Source organism: Lepidochelys kempii, chromosome 7 (assembly GCF_965140285.1).
Source record: "Lepidochelys kempii isolate rLepKem1 chromosome 7, rLepKem1.hap1, whole genome shotgun sequence".
Classification (NCBI taxonomy): domain Eukaryota; kingdom Metazoa; phylum Chordata; order Testudines; family Cheloniidae; genus Lepidochelys; species Lepidochelys kempii.
Window position 1 is genome coordinate 72,803,910 of NC_136386.1, and position 17,774 is coordinate 72,821,683.

The following is a 17,774-nucleotide window of genomic DNA, read 5'->3' on the forward strand; positions in this document are numbered from 1 at the left end:
AATGAATTCAGTGAGAGTACTCACATGCATAAAGTTACTCATGTGCATAAGTGTGTGTAGGATCAGGACATTAATGGATAGTAAAATCCACTTAGATATATACATTTATTTCATACATTAAAATATCAAATCAAAATGTTCTTTTTAAAGATATTTTAACTGGCTTATATTGTAATGGTGAGAAAAAAGTTAACACCAAATCCCAACAGTGCTTGTGTACACTGGCAAACGCAATACCACAAAGTTCAAATGTTTTCCTCCTCTCCAAGAGGCAATACTGGACAATATCAAACTAACATCCCTCTGAAATTATGATTCTATGCAAAAAGCTGTTGTTCTGCAGATCCAGCAGCATTCTCAGGAATTCACTGCAAGTACATTTGTAACAAGCACTTCACAGAAAATCTGTTTTCCATTATTATTGAGAGGTCTGTAAGAGGTTACATACACATGCAAACATGTGGCTTTATCATTGTTCCTCTGACCTTGCCACACATTTCAGCATTGTATTTTTAGATTACTCCTCACACAATTATATTGTTAAGCTTGCATTTAATTCCGTATGTCCAGCTGCAATAAAAGTCAATCCTCTACATCGTAACTGTTCCAATTCTTTTGATTTGGGGGGGAGGGCGCGCGGCGGGAGGAAGGTAAGTGACATTTCTTCTCCAAATACCTACTTTCTTTAGATACCAATCCCCCCAATTTTGCGTAATACAGTAAGCATCCCATCTTCAACTGCAGAACGTTTTTGGATAACTGTAAAATCCTTTAATCTAGCCACGATAGTCTTCTGTTCCCAAATCTAGGCAAGTTTAAAGATATTTTGTCAACCTCTGTCCTCAAAGTCAGCCAAAGACAAGTCACAACAGAGATGCAATCATACTACCTTTTGACATAGCATCTCAATACTGGTAAGCAGAAGTCATCTGCAAGGTCTACAATAAAAAAAAAAAGTTTAATCAGCCTATACTACCCCAGCAGGAATGTTGAAAAATCACCTATTTTTTATTTTTGCACCTCACTTGAGTCGCTCATTTCTAATCTTCTCTTTTTGGAGCAAACAAGTTTAATCACACACTTAAAAAACCATCTCTCTATCAACCTCTTCATCAGCAACCATTCAGTTTTTTCCAATTTTTACTCCAACTCATCCCTTAGATCAAGTAATCACACTGCCAGTCAAAACTTATCTTCACTGAATTATGCTTATCATTGGAGGAACTCTTCATGTTCCAGGCTTACTGAATCCTTCCAATCATAACATCCCTCACCTCTGAGACACTGTTATATCCCAGGATCTTCTCTGCCACTTACTTCATCTTCTTTGAAGCTGTGTAGCAGACAGCTACAGACCTTATTGCATAGCTGAGTCCCAAAGATACCAGTACATGCAGCACGTCTCTGAAGCCTTCAATAAACACCAGTTTTTTTCTTCTCCAGCTAATGTCATAGGTCATGTCTACACTGACCATACAATATCATCTAAACTGATCATACAACTATACATAAAAAATGATGGGGTCTAAATTAGCTGTTACCACTCAAGAAAGAGATCTTGGAGGCATTGTGGAAACATCCACTTAAACATCTGAAAACTTCCACTCAGTGCGCAGGGACAGTAAAAAAGCAAACAGAATGTTGGGAATCATTAAGAAAGCGATAGATAATAAGACAGAAAATATCATACTGCTTCTATATAAATCCCTGGTACACCCACATCTTGAATACTGTTTGCAGATGTGGTCGCCCCATCTCTAGAAAGATATGCTGGAATTGGAAAAGGTTCAGAAAAGGCCCACAAAAATTATTAGTGGTATGGAACAGCTTCCACATGAGGAGAGATCAATAAGACTGGGACTTTTCAGCTTGGAAAAGAGATACAATACACAACTGGTTCATTCCTTACATCACATGTATATGGTAGCACACACATTTTTAACCTCTCCTAGTGTCAGGTAAGTTTTTTAACCCGTACCTATTCATTTGAAAAGCACCCGGAGATCCTTCTGGATAAGAGGAGTAACAGCATACAATTTCAAAGCAAAATTAACCAAATATAACTTACATTCAATTTCAGTATGCATTCCCCTTGACTATTTGCTTTGAAAATATTTAATAAATATTAAATAAAAAGATTCAACAACACGTCATTTTGAAACTATTCACAATATGGGGTAATTTCTGATGTCTTAAGAATGAATTTATTTCCCAGTGTTTGAGAATACTTTGAAAACATATTTCCTCCCTGACTGCGTCCTCTGTCTTTTGGCAATCATTGATTTATTAAACTCTTGTTAGCTTTCATGGCACCTGAAGGTGCTCAGTGCCTCTGAAAACAAGGCCATTTATTCAGTTACCTGTAGAATACTCACAGAATCATAGAACTGGAAGGCACCTCGAGAGGTCATCTAGTCCAGTCCCCTGCACTCAAGGCAGGACTAAGTATTATCTAGACCATCCCTGACAGGAGTTTGTCCAACCTGCTCTTAAATATCCTCAATGATGGAGATTCCACAGCCTCTCTGTGGAATTTATTCCAGTGCTTAACCACTCTGACAATTAGGAAGTTTTCCCTAATGTCCAACCTAAACCACCCTTGCTCAATTTAAGCCCATTGCTTCTTTTCCTATCCTCAGAGGTTAACAACAACAATTTTTCTCCCTCCTCCTTGCAACAACCTTTTATGTACTTGAAAACTGTTATGTCCCCGCTCAGTCTTCTCTTCTCCAGACTAACCAAACCCAGTTTTTTCAATCTTCCCTCATAAACCATGTTTTCTAGACCTTTAATAATTTTTGTCGCTCTTCTCTGGACTTTCTCCAATTTGTCCACATCTTTCCTGAAATGTGGCGCCCAGGCCTGGACACAATACTCCAGTTGAGGCCTAATCAGAGTAGAGCGGAAGAATGATATCTCATGTCTTGCTTACAATACTCCTGCTAATACATCTCAGAATGATGTTTGCTTTTTTTGCAACAGCATTACACTGTTGACTCGTATTTAGTTTGTGATCCACTATGACCCCCAGATCCCTTACTGCAGTACTCCTACCTAGGCAGTCATTTCACATTGTATGTGTGTGTAAATGATTGTTCCTTCCTAAGTGAAGTACTTTGCATTTGTCCTTATTGAATTTTATCCTATTTACTCCAAACCATTTCTCCAGATCATTTTGAATTTTAATCCTATCCTCCACTTGAAACCCCTCCCCGCTTGGTATCATACGCAAACTTTATAAGTGTACTCTCTGTGCCATTATCTAAATCACTGATGAAGATATTGAACAGAACCGGACCCAGAACCGATCCCTGCAGGACCCCACTCGTTATGCCCTTCCAGCATGACTCTGATCCACTGACAACGATTTTCCAACCAGTTATGCACCCACCTTATAGTAGCTCCATCTAGGTTGTATATCCCTAGTTTGTTTATGAGAAGGTCATGCGAGACCGTATCAAAAGCCTTACTAAAGTCAAGATACACCACATCTACCACTTCCCCCCATCTACAAGGCTTGTTACCCTGTCAAAGAAAGCTATCAAGTTGGTTTGACACGATTTGTTCTTGACAAATCCATGCTGACTGTTACTTATCACCCTATTATCTTCTAGGTGTTTGCAAATTGATTGCTTAATTATTTGCTTCATTATCTTTCCAGGTACAGAAGTTAAGCTGACTGGTCTGTAATTCCCCGAGTTGTCCTTATTTCCAGTTTTATAGATGGGCACCATATTTGCTCTTTTCCAGTTTTCAGGAATGTCTCCTACCTTCCATGACTTTTCAAAAAGAGAATCGCTAATGACTCAGATATCTCCTCAGTCAGCTCCTTGAGTATTCTAGGATGCATTTCATCAGGCCCTGGTGAGTTGAAGACATCTACCTCGTTTAAGTAATTTTTGACGTGTTCTTTCCCTATTTTAGACTGATCCTACCTCATTTTCATTGGTGTTCACTAAGTTAGACGTCCAATCACCACCAACGTTCTTGATGAAAACCAAAACAAAGAAGTCATTAAGCACCTCTGCCATTTCCACATTTTCTGTTATTGTCTTTCCCCCACTCATTGATAACAGCTCTACTCTGTCCTTTGTCTTCCTCTTGCTTCTAATGTATCTGTAGAATGTTTTCTTGTTTCCTTTCATGTCCCTAGCTAGTTTGATTTTGTTTTGTGCCTTGGCTTTTCTAATTTTGTCCCTACACACTTGTGTTATGTTTATATCTATCCTTTGTAATTTGACCAAGTTTCCACTTTTTTTAGGACTCTTTTTTGAGTTTTAGATCATTTAAGATCTCCTGGTTAAGCCAGGGTGGTCTCTTGCCATACTTCCTCTCTTTCCTACACAGTAGGATAGTTTGCTCGTGCCCTTAATCATGTCTCTTGGAAAAACTGCCAACCGTCTTCAATTGTTTTTCGCCGCAGAGTTGCTTCCCATGGGATTTTACCTACCAACTCCCTGAGTTTGCTTAAGTCTGCCTTCTTGAAATCCATTGTCTTTATTGTGCTGTTCTCCCTCCTACCATTCCTTAGAATCATGAACTCTACCATTTCATGATCACTTTCACCCGTGACCTTCAACTTTCAAATTCTCAACTAGTTCCTCCCTATTTGTCAAAATAAAATCTAGAACAGCCTGCCCCCTAGTAGCTTTCTTCACTTTCTGAAATAAAAAATTGTCTCCAATACATTCCAAGAATCTGTAACCTCACATTTCAAAATGATGTCTAAATTCTTTAAAGCAGGGATTGTCTTTGGTCATGTGTTGATGATGTTCTCTCTTATCTTTCTCTTATCTCTGGGATAAACAATGAGTTCCTCAGAAAGATAAAGTCTATAGTGAAAGGCAAGCAGGAAATTACATCTCCCAATTTTTGAATTTAAATTATCACAAGATTTTAAAAGAAACCCATGGGGAATTAAGTAACAGAATTATACAATTCTATTAAAATAACTGGGAGGAGAAGGTCAGCCAGCTGTGAATGACTGAGGGGAATTCAGATCTCACCTTAATTCCCCTCCTCCACACAGATTTTAAGTACACCTCAATCCCGATATAACACGGTCCTCGGGAGCCAAAAAATCTTACCGCGTTATAGGTGAAACAGCATTGTATCACCTTACTCCGGCCTCGAGCATTTCCGTTATTAATAGTCACTTCCCACCCCCTGACTTACCCCTCAGAACCCCCGACCCATCCAACCCCCCCGCTCCTTGTCCCCTGACCGCCCCCTCCAGAGACAGCCCTGTCCCTAATCACCCCCAGGATCCCAATCCCTACCCAACCCCCCTGCTCCCTATCCCCTGACTGCCCCGCCCCCTATCCACAACCCCGCCCCCGGGACAGGCCCCCCGGGACTCCCATGCCCTATCCAAAGTCCTCATTCCCCGTCCCCTGACTGCCCCGGCCCCAGAACCTCTGAACCATCCAAACCCCCCTGCTCCCTGACCGCCCCCCCCCCCCGAGACCCTCTGCCCTTATCCAACCCTTTGGCCCCAGCCCGGCACCCTAACACGCCGCTCATAGCAGCGTGTCAGAGCCAGACACGCTGAGCCGCCAGAGGGTGCAGCCCCGCACCCCCAAGCACCGTTTTACCGCGTTATATCCAAATTTGTGTTATATCGGGGTAGAGATGTAATATACATCATCACTGTAAATAACATATACTCTGTATCATTAATAAGCCATCTTCTTCTCAAAGTTTCAAATACTATTTCTGTAGTAGAACCTCTGGATAAGGAATGCACATCCGCTGAGCAGATGTATAACTTCAGTATTTAGATTTTCTTTTTACTAGACATTTTCAGATTTTCTTTTTCCATCTGTTTTTGACCTCCCTTAGTTAGTTTCTCCCCTTGTTTTAGTTCATTATATCAAAATAATTCTCTAAATTAAAAACATCTTTATATTTGAAAAAGTAGCACATTTTCAGAGATGTGGGAGGGTGTAGCACCGCCAGGGGCAAAACAAAATCAGACAGTTCAACAGAGAGGCTCAGGTCTAAGCAAAAACTGTCCTGTCGGGGTAGGGTTTTATTTCAGGTTTCGTGGTTCAACCTGAATTGGCAAGTCTCTAACTGCATTCCTTCCATGCAGTTTTAAGAGCAGTAAATTCAAACACACAAACTATAAGGGACTGCTCCTATATTTCATCAGAGCTCCCTGCCCTTGCTTCTGGGTAGCACTATATCTTAATCTGTGGCCTTCTCTACACACAAACTTTCACTGGTTTAACTAAAGATGTGTTTTTAGTTGAATTGATGCAAACCCAAGCATTGATACTTTCAGATTAATTTAAGCCTGTGGTTTATATTGATTAACTTAATTCAGCAAACAATCTATTCAAGCTACACTAGAAGTGAGGGATAGTTCAGTGGTTTGGGCATTGGCCTGCTAAACCCAGGGTTGTGAGTTCAATCCGTAAGGGGGCCATTTAGGGTTCTGGGGCAAAAATTGGGGATTGGTCCTGCCTTGAGCAGGGGGTTGGACTAGATGACCTCCTGAGGTCCCCTCCAGCCCTGATATATTCTATGATACACTCATCCTAAATAGATTTAATAGTGTTCACAAAATAATTCTGAATCATTCAAACAGAATTTTTAAACTGGTGTAGTTGTCTCTAAACAAGGCTCATCTACTTTCAGGCCCAGCCCCCATTAGGTGATTTTAGAAAAAAATTCTCACCAGTACTATCACTTGTTCAGCTCCATCAGAGGAAAACCCTAGTGTAAACAAGGCTTGGGAGCTTTCAGCAATTTTTTTTAAGGCACCACAACAATTATACCTCCTCCGAGAAAACATAAATGTGACCTTTGAAATAAGTAAAACCGTTAAATTGTAAAAAAAAATCTTATTTTTTTGGTACATTTTTTATTGGAAAATTTTGCTTTATTGAACAATTTACGTTTTACTGAACCAATATATACACAATTTTAAAATAAAGTACATTAACACTAAACTCACAACAAATGCTAACACACAAAAGTAAAACTAACAAGAATCTTTTTCCATTCTTATTCATTCACATACATTTCTGTTTTGTCTCCAGCAGACGAGAACTTCATAAACAAGATTTTAAAAGTTTAACTAACATAATGGTAAGAATGCAGGTAACCAATAGAGCCTTACCTATAAGCAGGGTTTCTACCTGTGTACCTAATCAAACCGTTTGGGAGGGTTTTTGCTAAATTTCCCTAATACAGAGGAAGTCTGAGCATCACACACCGGTCTTTTACTTTGTTTAGCCTAACTAGGCTGACTACACCCTAATTAACTCCCAGCTGCAGCTAAGCAGTCTCCCAAACTGACTAGAATTAATCCTCAAATCCTTAGGCCAGTGCCTGGTTCTGTGGGGATACAGCAAGGTTTTTGAGTTCCCATCCAAGGAGTATCAAAGGACCTGCACTTCCCATTAAAAGGAGAAAAGGGGTACCTTTGAGCAGAGTGGATAAAAATCAATGATTTTTTTAAAATTAAAAAAAATTGAAGATTTTTTGTATTTAAATCGGATTTTTTTGATAAAATGCTTTTTGAGGAAAAAACCAATCTAAAGATAGCTTTAAGCTATAATGTATCTAAATTAAAACTATCTCATCATGGGATATGGATTATAAACACTAATTCTATAGTATGAGACAGTATATTCATGTAAATGTTTAAGAAAAGTTTTGGAAATGAGTTCCAATAATTCATGGATTCGGGACCCCATCTTATGGGATTCCAGGGGCTTCTGTAAAGATTATTTAGGTTAATCTTTCTATCTACCCAATGGAACTCAGTGCTCAGTCTAGAAGATACCATTAGAGATGCTTAGGGCTTGTCTACACTGGGAAGATTTGTTGATGAAACTAATGTTGACAAGGGAAAAATCGACAAAAGCAAAGTCGCCAAAAGAGTGTCTACATTTGCTCCCTCGGTCAACAGATCGCGTCCACATTCATGGCGCCTTTGTCGACAGCGAGAGCAATGGACTGTGGGTATGTATCCCACAGTGCCAGGCGACACCATCCGTTGCTAGGAGTTGTGAGAATGCAGAAACGGAGCGCGGCGCATCCTGAGATGTGCCAAGTGTACCATCATACACCCCTTTGTGTCCCACCCCTCCAAAGGTCTCAGACGTTCTTTCACACCATTTTTCCAACTGTCATTCTTTTGCAGTGCACACCAGCATCTGCAGTGAGAGAGGATGGATTCCCGCACTTCTCTCCTATGTGCTGTTAGCTGTCATGAGGGCTGTCATGAGGACATCGCGTATGGCAGCACAGTTACTCAGAGTTACTCACAAATTTAGCAGAGGATGAATCGCAGGCACCCGAGTGTGATATGGATGGCAGCAACTTATCAGTGCTTTGTGCGTTCACAGAGCAGCTGCATACCGTACAGTGTCGCTTTTGGGCTAGGGAAACAAACACAGATTGGTGGGATCACTTTGTCATGTAGGTGTGGGATGACGACCAGCAGGTACAGAACTTTAGGATGCTTAAAGCAACCTTCATGGAGCTATGTGTTGAGCTGGCCCCCGACCTGCCAATTTGGAGTAGGAAAGTCCACTGTTGGGGCTGTATTACTCCAAGTATGCAGGGCAATAAATTGCATCCTGCTGCATAGGACCATGACTCTGGGATATGTGCATGACATAGTGGATGGCTTTGCAGAGATGGGTCTCTCTAACTGTGGCGGGGCCATTGATGGAACACACATTCTAATTTTAGTGCTAGACAACCTTGCCTCTGAATACATCAATAGGAAGGGATACTTCTACATGGTGTTGCAGGCTCTTGTGGATCACCGGGGGCATTTCACAGATATCAGTGCATGTTGGTCTGGAAAGATGCATGACACATGCATCTTCAGGACAGTGGCCTGTACAGAACGCTGCAGGCAGGGACTTTCTTTCAAGACCATAGTGGGGGACGTGGAAATGCCCGCAGTAACCCTGGGAGACCCGCTTACCCCTTACAGCCCTGGCTCATGAAACCTTACACAGGGCACCTGGACATCAGCAGGGGGAGGGATAGCTCAGTGGTTTGAGCATTAGCCTGCTAAACCCAGGGTTGTGAGTTCAATCCTTGAGGGGGCCATTTAGGGGATCTGGGGCAAAAAAAATAAATTGGGAATTGTGCCTGCTTTGAGCAGGGGGTTGGACTAGATGATCTCCTGAGGTCCCTTCCAACTCTGATATTCTATGATTCTATGAAAGGAGCGTTTTAACAACAGGCTGAGCAGGTGTAGCATAGTAGTCAAATGTGCCTCTGGCCGTTGGAAAGCTCCCTGGAAGTGTTTAAATGGCAGGCTAGACCTTACCAAGAATAATATTCCCATGGTCATAGCCGCATGCTGTGCTAATCTGTGTGAATCTAAGGGTGAAATGTTTGCTCAGGTGTGGAGCACAAAGGCAGAGCGCTTGGCTGCACAGTTTGAACAGCCAGATGCTAGGGCTGTGGGCCCAGAGGGCTGCTATTAACATCAGAGAGGCTTTCAGGAACCACTTTGACAATGAGGGGCAGTAACATGTCTGCTTTGGAGTTGCTTCCCCATTGCATCCATGTACAATGTTGGGGCCCAAGATCCATGCAACACAATGCTTCAGAGGCCTGTACCTGAGAGTGAAGTGATGGCTATACGCTTTTGTAGAACACAGAATAAAAACGCTGTACCATTAAATACCTTAGCCTTTATTTATTGTTTAAAAGGGTAAAACCTTATAACTGTGTGTAGCTCCAGCTTCATTGTACAAGCTGCGAAAGGGGGTGGAGTGATGGGGAAAACTCAGGAGTGCTGTGGAGTGAAAAGGAATGTGTGGGCATAGAGGGGGGTGGGATTTGCAAAGAATTGTGCACCTGCTGCAGACGCGCTCAAACTCAGGTCTGCTCAGACTGCAGCTGTACCATGAACTTGAGCATCTCCGTCTGATCCTCCATAACTTTTAGCATCTGCTCTGTCACTTGCCTAGCAAAAGCAGCACTCTCTTTTCTGTCTTGCCTTTCAGCTTCCCAGACATGCCCTGCTCTGTCTCTCATCATGCTGCAGCACCTTGCGGAACATCTCCTCTTTGCTGAGCCTAGGATTTCTTCTTATCTGTCGCAGCCGGTCAGCAGGGGTGTATGGTGTGTTCCTCAAGGTCTGTGCTGAACATTCCAGCAAATGAGTGAAACATTTTAGTAAAAAGGGCATTTTGCTAGTAGAAATCACTTTCTCTCTGAGACTCTAGGCAGGCACACAGCCCCGCAAGCACCCCAATCATGGTGAGTTCCAGGAGTGGGGGGAAGGCAGTTGTGCATACAGACAGAAAGGTCTCGGCTTGCAGGGGATGTTCTCAGGGAACTCATTCTAAAATTATCCCACAATTTTTCACAAGCGACCAACCTGCTGGCTGACATCTTACTGATGAGAGTGACTAGGGAAACCAGGGCTCAGCTTTTGAATGCTTGCGGCTTTCACCCCCGTCTATATGCAGCTCAGCTATGTGCCGCTTTGGTCCCAGCTCCAGTGACTGCTAAATGGCATGGTACAGTTTCCTACAATGGGGAACCTAACAAGGCTGCAATCCCTTGGAATCTGCAGCAGAGGATTAATAAGTACCTCTTGGAAACTTTCCAGAGTCTCTCTCTGGGGGATTCCCTGGTCCATCGACACCATGCTTGGCCATGCAGATTAGCTACACATTACCTGCCTCCCACTTTTCGATTCCCTACACAAGCCACAGCAACTTACCTGGAGTCTCATCTGCTTCCTGCTCCCCGTTGAGCACTTCTGGAGTGGAGGAAAGTTCCTGGCTGCATGCCCCACTGGGCGACCACACCTCTTCTAGCTTGACTTCTTCATCCACAATTTCAGCCTCAGGGTTACCCCCTCTTTCAGCAGCCTGAGAAGTATCCATGGGGTAATCGGCAAATGGAGGTGGGGTCACCACCAAGGACAGCATTCAGCTCCTTACAGAAGTGGCAGGTCTTAGGTGCACCACTAGAGTGATAGTTTGCCTCCCACGCCATATGGTACGCCTGCCTCAACTCCTTTATCTTCGCTCTGCACTGCTGCATGTCCCGATCATAGCCCTTTTCACACAAGCCTCGAGAAATCTGCCCATATGTGTCCTGATTCCTGCAGGTCACTCGCAGCTGCGACTGAACAGACTCCTCTCCCCATATACTGATCAGATCCAACAACTCAGCGGTGGTCCAAGCGGAAGCGCGTTTGAGGCGATAGCCAGCCATGCTCACCTGGGAAGCTCCTCTGGGAAGCCAGCAAACAGGAAATGAGATTTAAAAGTTCCGGGCTTGTAAGGGGGGGGGTTGGCTACAGGGCAGCGGAATTCAACCCGCTGACCACAGTGGCAGCAGGGGAATTGTGGGATACTTTCTAGAGGTCAATAAATTTTTTTTAAAAAATTGTGGTTTCTACACAGGCTGTTTGTTGACAATAAAGGGAGGGGAGAAAGACAGAAGTCTCTCGCAGGGGTGGAAGTTTTTTGTTGCCAAAACTAGCGTTTGTTTGGGTATTTTTGTTGTTGTTTTTTTAAGTGACTGTGCAGCGTATACGCTTGCAGCGTGTATGCTATCGTGGTTTTGTCACCAAAAAGCCAGGTTTTGGCAACAAAACTTCCCAGTGTACACAAGCTCTTAGTTTTGCAGTTCTCAAACTGTGGATTTGTGTCTCCAGAGATAACATGCTTGTTAACAGCAAAAATATTTTTTAACTAACTAACTAATATACAGAAGGGAGAAATAACAGACCTCAACCATATTGTCCCTCTGCACATTTATGTACTCAGCGTCAATCCCTTACCTCTCTCTAAAAGTGCAAAGTTTCAAAAAGTTCAATGAATAGAAGATTGTTGGGGGGGGGGGGGGGACAGAATAGATCTGGACAAGGAGAAGAAGTCTGGTGATAAATGAGAGAAGGGAGGGACAGGCAGTAGAAACAAAAGTGAAACTGTCTGAGCAGCATATTCCAGAAGTCTTGAGGTCTTTCTGACTGTAGTCTTCATTGATTTGAGATCTACCATACCATTCTCTCACGAGAAGGGAAAACCTATAATGGCAGCAGGCCATAAAAGAGACCCAGTTTGGGAATATTTTAATGAAGTCCCTTTACCTGTGGGTAAGACAGGCATGATGAAAAAAACATGTCTGAACATGCAGGATCTTCAGGTTGGTAACAACCAACAAGAATGCACTTTTATGTATAAATCCATGATTAAATCAAGTCTTCCTGACTAGTGATTTAAATCAAATCCACCCTGCCTTGAGTGAACTGAGATAAACAGAAAGGGATGAAAAAGGTATTTTCAAACCCCAACCATTCATTTCTATCACTCTCCTTGTTTCAGTTAAATATTTTCACATTTACTTCCGTCTCTCTAACCTAAAGGTCCCTACTGCTTTAAGAAAGTTTTTCACATCTCCTTTTGAAACCTCTATTCTTTCCCATCAGTAGGCAGGATCACTAGGAAGCAATGAGAAGTGCTTTCTACCTCAGATATTTCTTGCCCCATACACACAGCAGCACAGGACAGTGCCTGCATCTCTGCAGCACCTGCATATTCTGAGTTCCCAGAAGAGTGAAAACAACAAAGACAGCGGTCAGTTTGCAAAGTCCTATTGGCAGCCATGTAAGTACTAAATTGTGAGATTATCCCAAATTAAAGGCTTAGGAGTGTAACAGGGAAGAGAAAAGGGGCATGGGAAAATATAAAGTACTCACTCTAACAAATATTAACCCCTGAAGGCATCATGTTCCACCTTTGTCACAAGAGCAGAGGTAGTTAGGGTCTAACCCAAAACCCACTGAAATCAATGAGTCTGTTCACGGTCTTCAATAGGTTTTGGATCAGACCCTTGAACAGCAGAACTCATAGCCTTTGAAGAGAGCCTGAACTAGTTACTTTCCACAAGACAAAATGTGGTTCATGATTCAGGACCACACAGGTTATGGGTGTAATATGAGAAATAAAATTCTTTCAGCTCTGACAGACATGCAATACATGTCAAGAGAGAAAAAAGCCAACACTGCTATATGTTATTTGTGTTTGTACTTTGCTACATTTTATAGCGTCATTTGTTTTTCTACCACTCTCTTGCTAAAATAATGCTTGCATTTTATCAGTCACAATATAATAGTTATTACACTTTCAAAAAAGTGATGAGCTGTGGGAGTAGATATATTAACAACAGCTGGAACTACCTTTATCTTCTATAACAGTGCTTTCTAGTGAAGCTTTAGCAAGGATTATTAAATGTTTTAATGACATCTAGGGATTATTACACCGAAAACAATTATTTGAGTTTGTATTGAGAAATTTAAAAATGGCCTCTACTTAATTTCCCATATTTACTACTAAAGAGACAGTCAGATAGTTACCTGAAATTAGGCATATTCTGTACTGCATAAATGACAGGTTACAGTACTGTGGAGGTGAAGAACAACATTAAGAAGGTTTTCTTTTCTTTCTACAGCAGAGTTTGAATCAGATGGTGGTATATTAAAATTGCATTTAAAGGGTATTACTTCTCTCTCCACAATAGGAAAGACTTTTTGCTAGTCTTATGCAGGAAAGAGTATCAGAGGATGCAGCTGTGTAGTGTTGAAATGCATTCTATAAATTATTCCTTTCTAGGATTTTTAATTGTTTTTAGTGGTTCTTATCTGACCAAATGTTTCCCCTCAATGATATTCAAGTAAGTATTCATTTTGTTATTTATCCATTTTGTTATTTTTTTTAAAATCACACAAATACCACTGAATACATGCATATTAACACAAGCTATATACATTTGTAAGATTTCAAATTGTAGAGATTGGAATAGTGTCCCCCACAATGTTTGGGGATCAGGGCTGGTGCCTCTAACAACTATAGTTAGGCTTGGAAAGATTACATTTTTATTGGTAAATGTCCATAAACGTTGATTTCCACACACATACCACCAAAAAAAATGTCCATCAATAATCATCAATTTATAGATGGGCAAAGAAAGAAAAAATGTTGCTTGAGAAATTATTAGAGTTTGATTTAAGGATATTTATTTTGTGTATTTTGACATCTGATGTTGAAAATTTGTATTAACTGTTATAAAGCTTTAACTTTTTCAATCTCAACATCTACTGTGATAAAATAATTATGTCAGTCTGATCCTGACATAATTTCCCATAACTGTGAAACATTAAATAGATACAAATAAAAATGCTAAAAAAAAAATAATATTATTGGTCAGAATTATAAAAAATAAAAACTGAACTCTGCCCAGACCAATTGTAGCAATTAATAAGATCCCCGATCTTCTCACATTAACCACTATGAACTATACAAATTCCCAACAATAGTCTATAGTCCAGTGAACCTCAATACATGCCAGTCTTTTGCATTTCAGTTTATCAAGCTGTGTAGTTCAAGAGACAAGAGGGAGAGGGAGAGGGAGGAAGTAATCTCTTAGTACCTCAGTATCAACAAGGAGGGAGCCTCTCACAAAAGTCAGGAGAAAAGGAATCTAAGTATCACCCTGCCACATGAAGATAAAAGTTTTCCTGTTTTAAATCAGAGTCTCTTTTTTTCAATCACCAGAGGTCCAGCTCCATTATTAGAGTTAATCTTTCAAACTGTGTGGCCCCAATAAGAAAGAAAGATAAACCCACTAAGATGTTGGAAAGCTTGTTTGCATGAGATATCCACATTCTGTCAGGCTGGCAACCAGCTCCTCAGTTTTGTTCCTCGTCTATGGTAGGCCAACTATTGTTTTTGTTTAACTTAAGGCTGATGAAGAGGAAGCATAAAATATTAAATAATTATTGCTGTACTGGGTCCTTAATAGGAATATATAACATATTTAGCCATTTACTAAAAATGGTGTACTGTTCCTAAACAGAACTGCCATGAAACACCATGCTATTGCTTCACGTTCCTGAATACAGTCTACTTTTTCCCCCACTGGAAATTAACTGACTCAATTTAGTTTTTCAATTAATTTCCTTATCTTCACCAAGAATTATGCATTTATCACCCCAATATTATTTTTCATTTTTTAAATACGGTTAATATATATCAGATTCAGTACGTCTCAATTTTTATGTTATGTTTTTAATTAAATATCTTTTCCAGAAATAGCGTGACTTACATGTTCAAACTCAAATTATTTTAATCACTTCTGGGAACATTAACAGCTGTGAAGACTTTACCTTAGCTTCTAAGCAAAACACCAGGAAGGAAAAAAAGTGGAAGAAAATCATTTCTTTCATTTCCGAAGCACAACGACATTGTAGAGGAAACAGAAACCTGATGTCACCAGGCAGTAGTGCAGATGTTAGTTAGTAAGGTAACTGAAGATGAAACAAAGCATCAAGATTTTATGGGGATAATCAGCTTAAAATCAAAACAAAAAAAAACCTCCAAGTTATCAGCCCATAGAAGATCTGCAGCTAGAGGGGCAAGTACTCTACCTTGCAACGCTCTGCAAATTAAACAACTCTCTTTGCCATACACAGTATCCTGCCTTTTAGGAATAACACTAGAGGAAGTTGCAGAGTAGCAGCCGTGCTAGTCTGTATTTGCAAAAAGAAAAGGAGGACTTGTGGCACCTTAGAGACTAACAAATTTATTTGAGTATAAGCTTTCGTGAGCTACAGCTCACTTCATCGGAATGCATCCGATGAAGTGAGCTGTAGCTCACGAAAGCTTATGCTCAAATAAATTTGTTAGTCTCTAAGGTGCCATAAGTACTCCTTTTCTTTTTACTGGAGAAAGTGAGGCCCTGAGCATCCTCTCAACCTCCAAATATTCTACCATGGCGTGGGCTACCCATCTGCGCCACTAAAAAAAATGTCAAGAGATTTGGCTTGACGTTACTGAGTTCTTCCGCACTACTGTTTATTTTCAGAGGTCAGATGAAGACAGGAAGGCCCACTGGCTTGATGATTGAGTTCCTCCTTCCCAAAAAAGGGCCTCATGGGATTGGAAGATGGTGGGGGGCATTCCCAGAAATCAACAGTAAGGGAGAACTCCCTAGCTGCAGCTTCACACAAGAATGCCTGGAAGATTTAAAATTTTTTTTTTTTTTTTTTTTAAAAACCTGCTCTATCAGTCCCTTTCAGTGAGTCATACCATAAAGGTACTGTATACAGCCCTACAGTTGGATTGATTCATAGTTGGTTATCTGCTATTGGGAAAACAGACTGTTTCGTTCATCGAAGATGCCAGCCATGAAGAGAAGTGGGGTTGAGGATGGATTTTTTCAAGGAGGTTGGTGAAGTAGGGTCTGTTTCTCTTGACAGAAACAGGACTGGTGCATGCAGTGGATGCACAAACCCTTGGATTCTGCCTTCTCCCCCTTTCATGCAGGAGAACTGCACCACTGCTCTTGCTGTGGAGCCAACATCTCTGGCCTTCTGCAGCTTAAAAAGCCATGGAATTTTTCAGCTATCAAGCGAAGAGATACAAAGGGTAAAACTGAAGTTCACTAATCTACCATGGGGCAATATCAATAACACTTTTTTTAAACCACTTTTTTTTGTATTAATGTAGTCTACACAAAGTTTCTCAATATTTTATTTTTTTAAATAGAAGTTAATATGCATGCTTAACAAATCCTTCACCGAACATATTTTAACATTACACACCTGCACAGCCTTTACCTTGATTCACAAAAAAAATTAGAACTATAACTGCAAAGGGTTTTTTATATTAAACCTAAACCCAAAATAATAGTCTTCAAAACATGCTACAAAATATCTCATCTCAAAAACTCAAGTACGCAGGCTCTAGTCTCCTGATCATTCAAAAGCCTCTTCACATCCACTCCCAAACACTTTTAAGCAGTAACAACATTCATCTATGGTGGACATTATACTGGGGTAATTAAAAAAAAAAAACAAAAAAACCCCACACACCTCTTCTCATCTGCCATGGCCAAAAACAAAATCTCAACACAACTCAGAACAAACATGACAGAACGTTTGCAGTAAGTACCCAAAAAAACCCTATGAAAACTAACAATCACAAACCCTAAACCTAACAACAGATAATTTTTAAAAACAGTTGGTTCCATATCCATACCAACAGGAGGAAAAAGAAGAATCAAGAGAATACATTCGAGTATATACATTTTTATACTCCTGATTCCAGATTATACCGGAACCAAGGAACAAGCACACGTGTCCCCCTTAAAGGTTTTTACTGCATTCAGTATTTTTGTGGTTCATGTAGCTATATCTGCCGACACAATGTCAAGGAGGTTAGAAGTTGGTTTGACATAGGCGCTTTTATTGCAAAATCATTTAAAATTACCTTGTAGTTAGAGTTTAAAATACTTGATTATATTTTATCAGTGAAAAATCAATCTAAAAATTAAAAATATATTTTGGTGTCATGATTTATAAACAGAAAAGGAAGTAAGTTTTCCTTTTGAAAGTCATAAGACCCTAGCTTTACCAAATACATTAATCTTCTATGTTAAATGAATGTCAAATAGCACCTACTAAGATCTACACCCACAGGTGCAGGTTCTTGCTTTTAGTGCAGTACTTCACAGTTGCTAAACAAAAACTCAACCCCTATTGGTAGATCTTAAATATTTGTAATATAAAATATGCATCTGTTAAGCAACTATGTCAAAAATGTTACCCTGATGAAAAAAAAAGGTAAACATATTTCCACCAAGTTTTAATCACAGAATTATAAGTGCATACTTTGATATTAACTGTATTAATAAATCTCTGGACATGCAGCACTGTCGTGCAGTGTTATATCCAATGATAGTCCTTGTCATGTAAGTTTTTTTCTTGGGTTATC

General features: G+C 40.5%; 1 protein-coding gene across 1 annotated transcript in view; it reads right to left on the reverse strand.

The window, feature by feature from the left end:
• The window catches only part of BMPR1A (bone morphogenetic protein receptor type 1A), a 172,012-nt gene that overhangs the window by 152,729 nt on the left and 1,509 nt on the right, over positions 1–17,774 (reverse strand). The window lies entirely within an intron of this gene.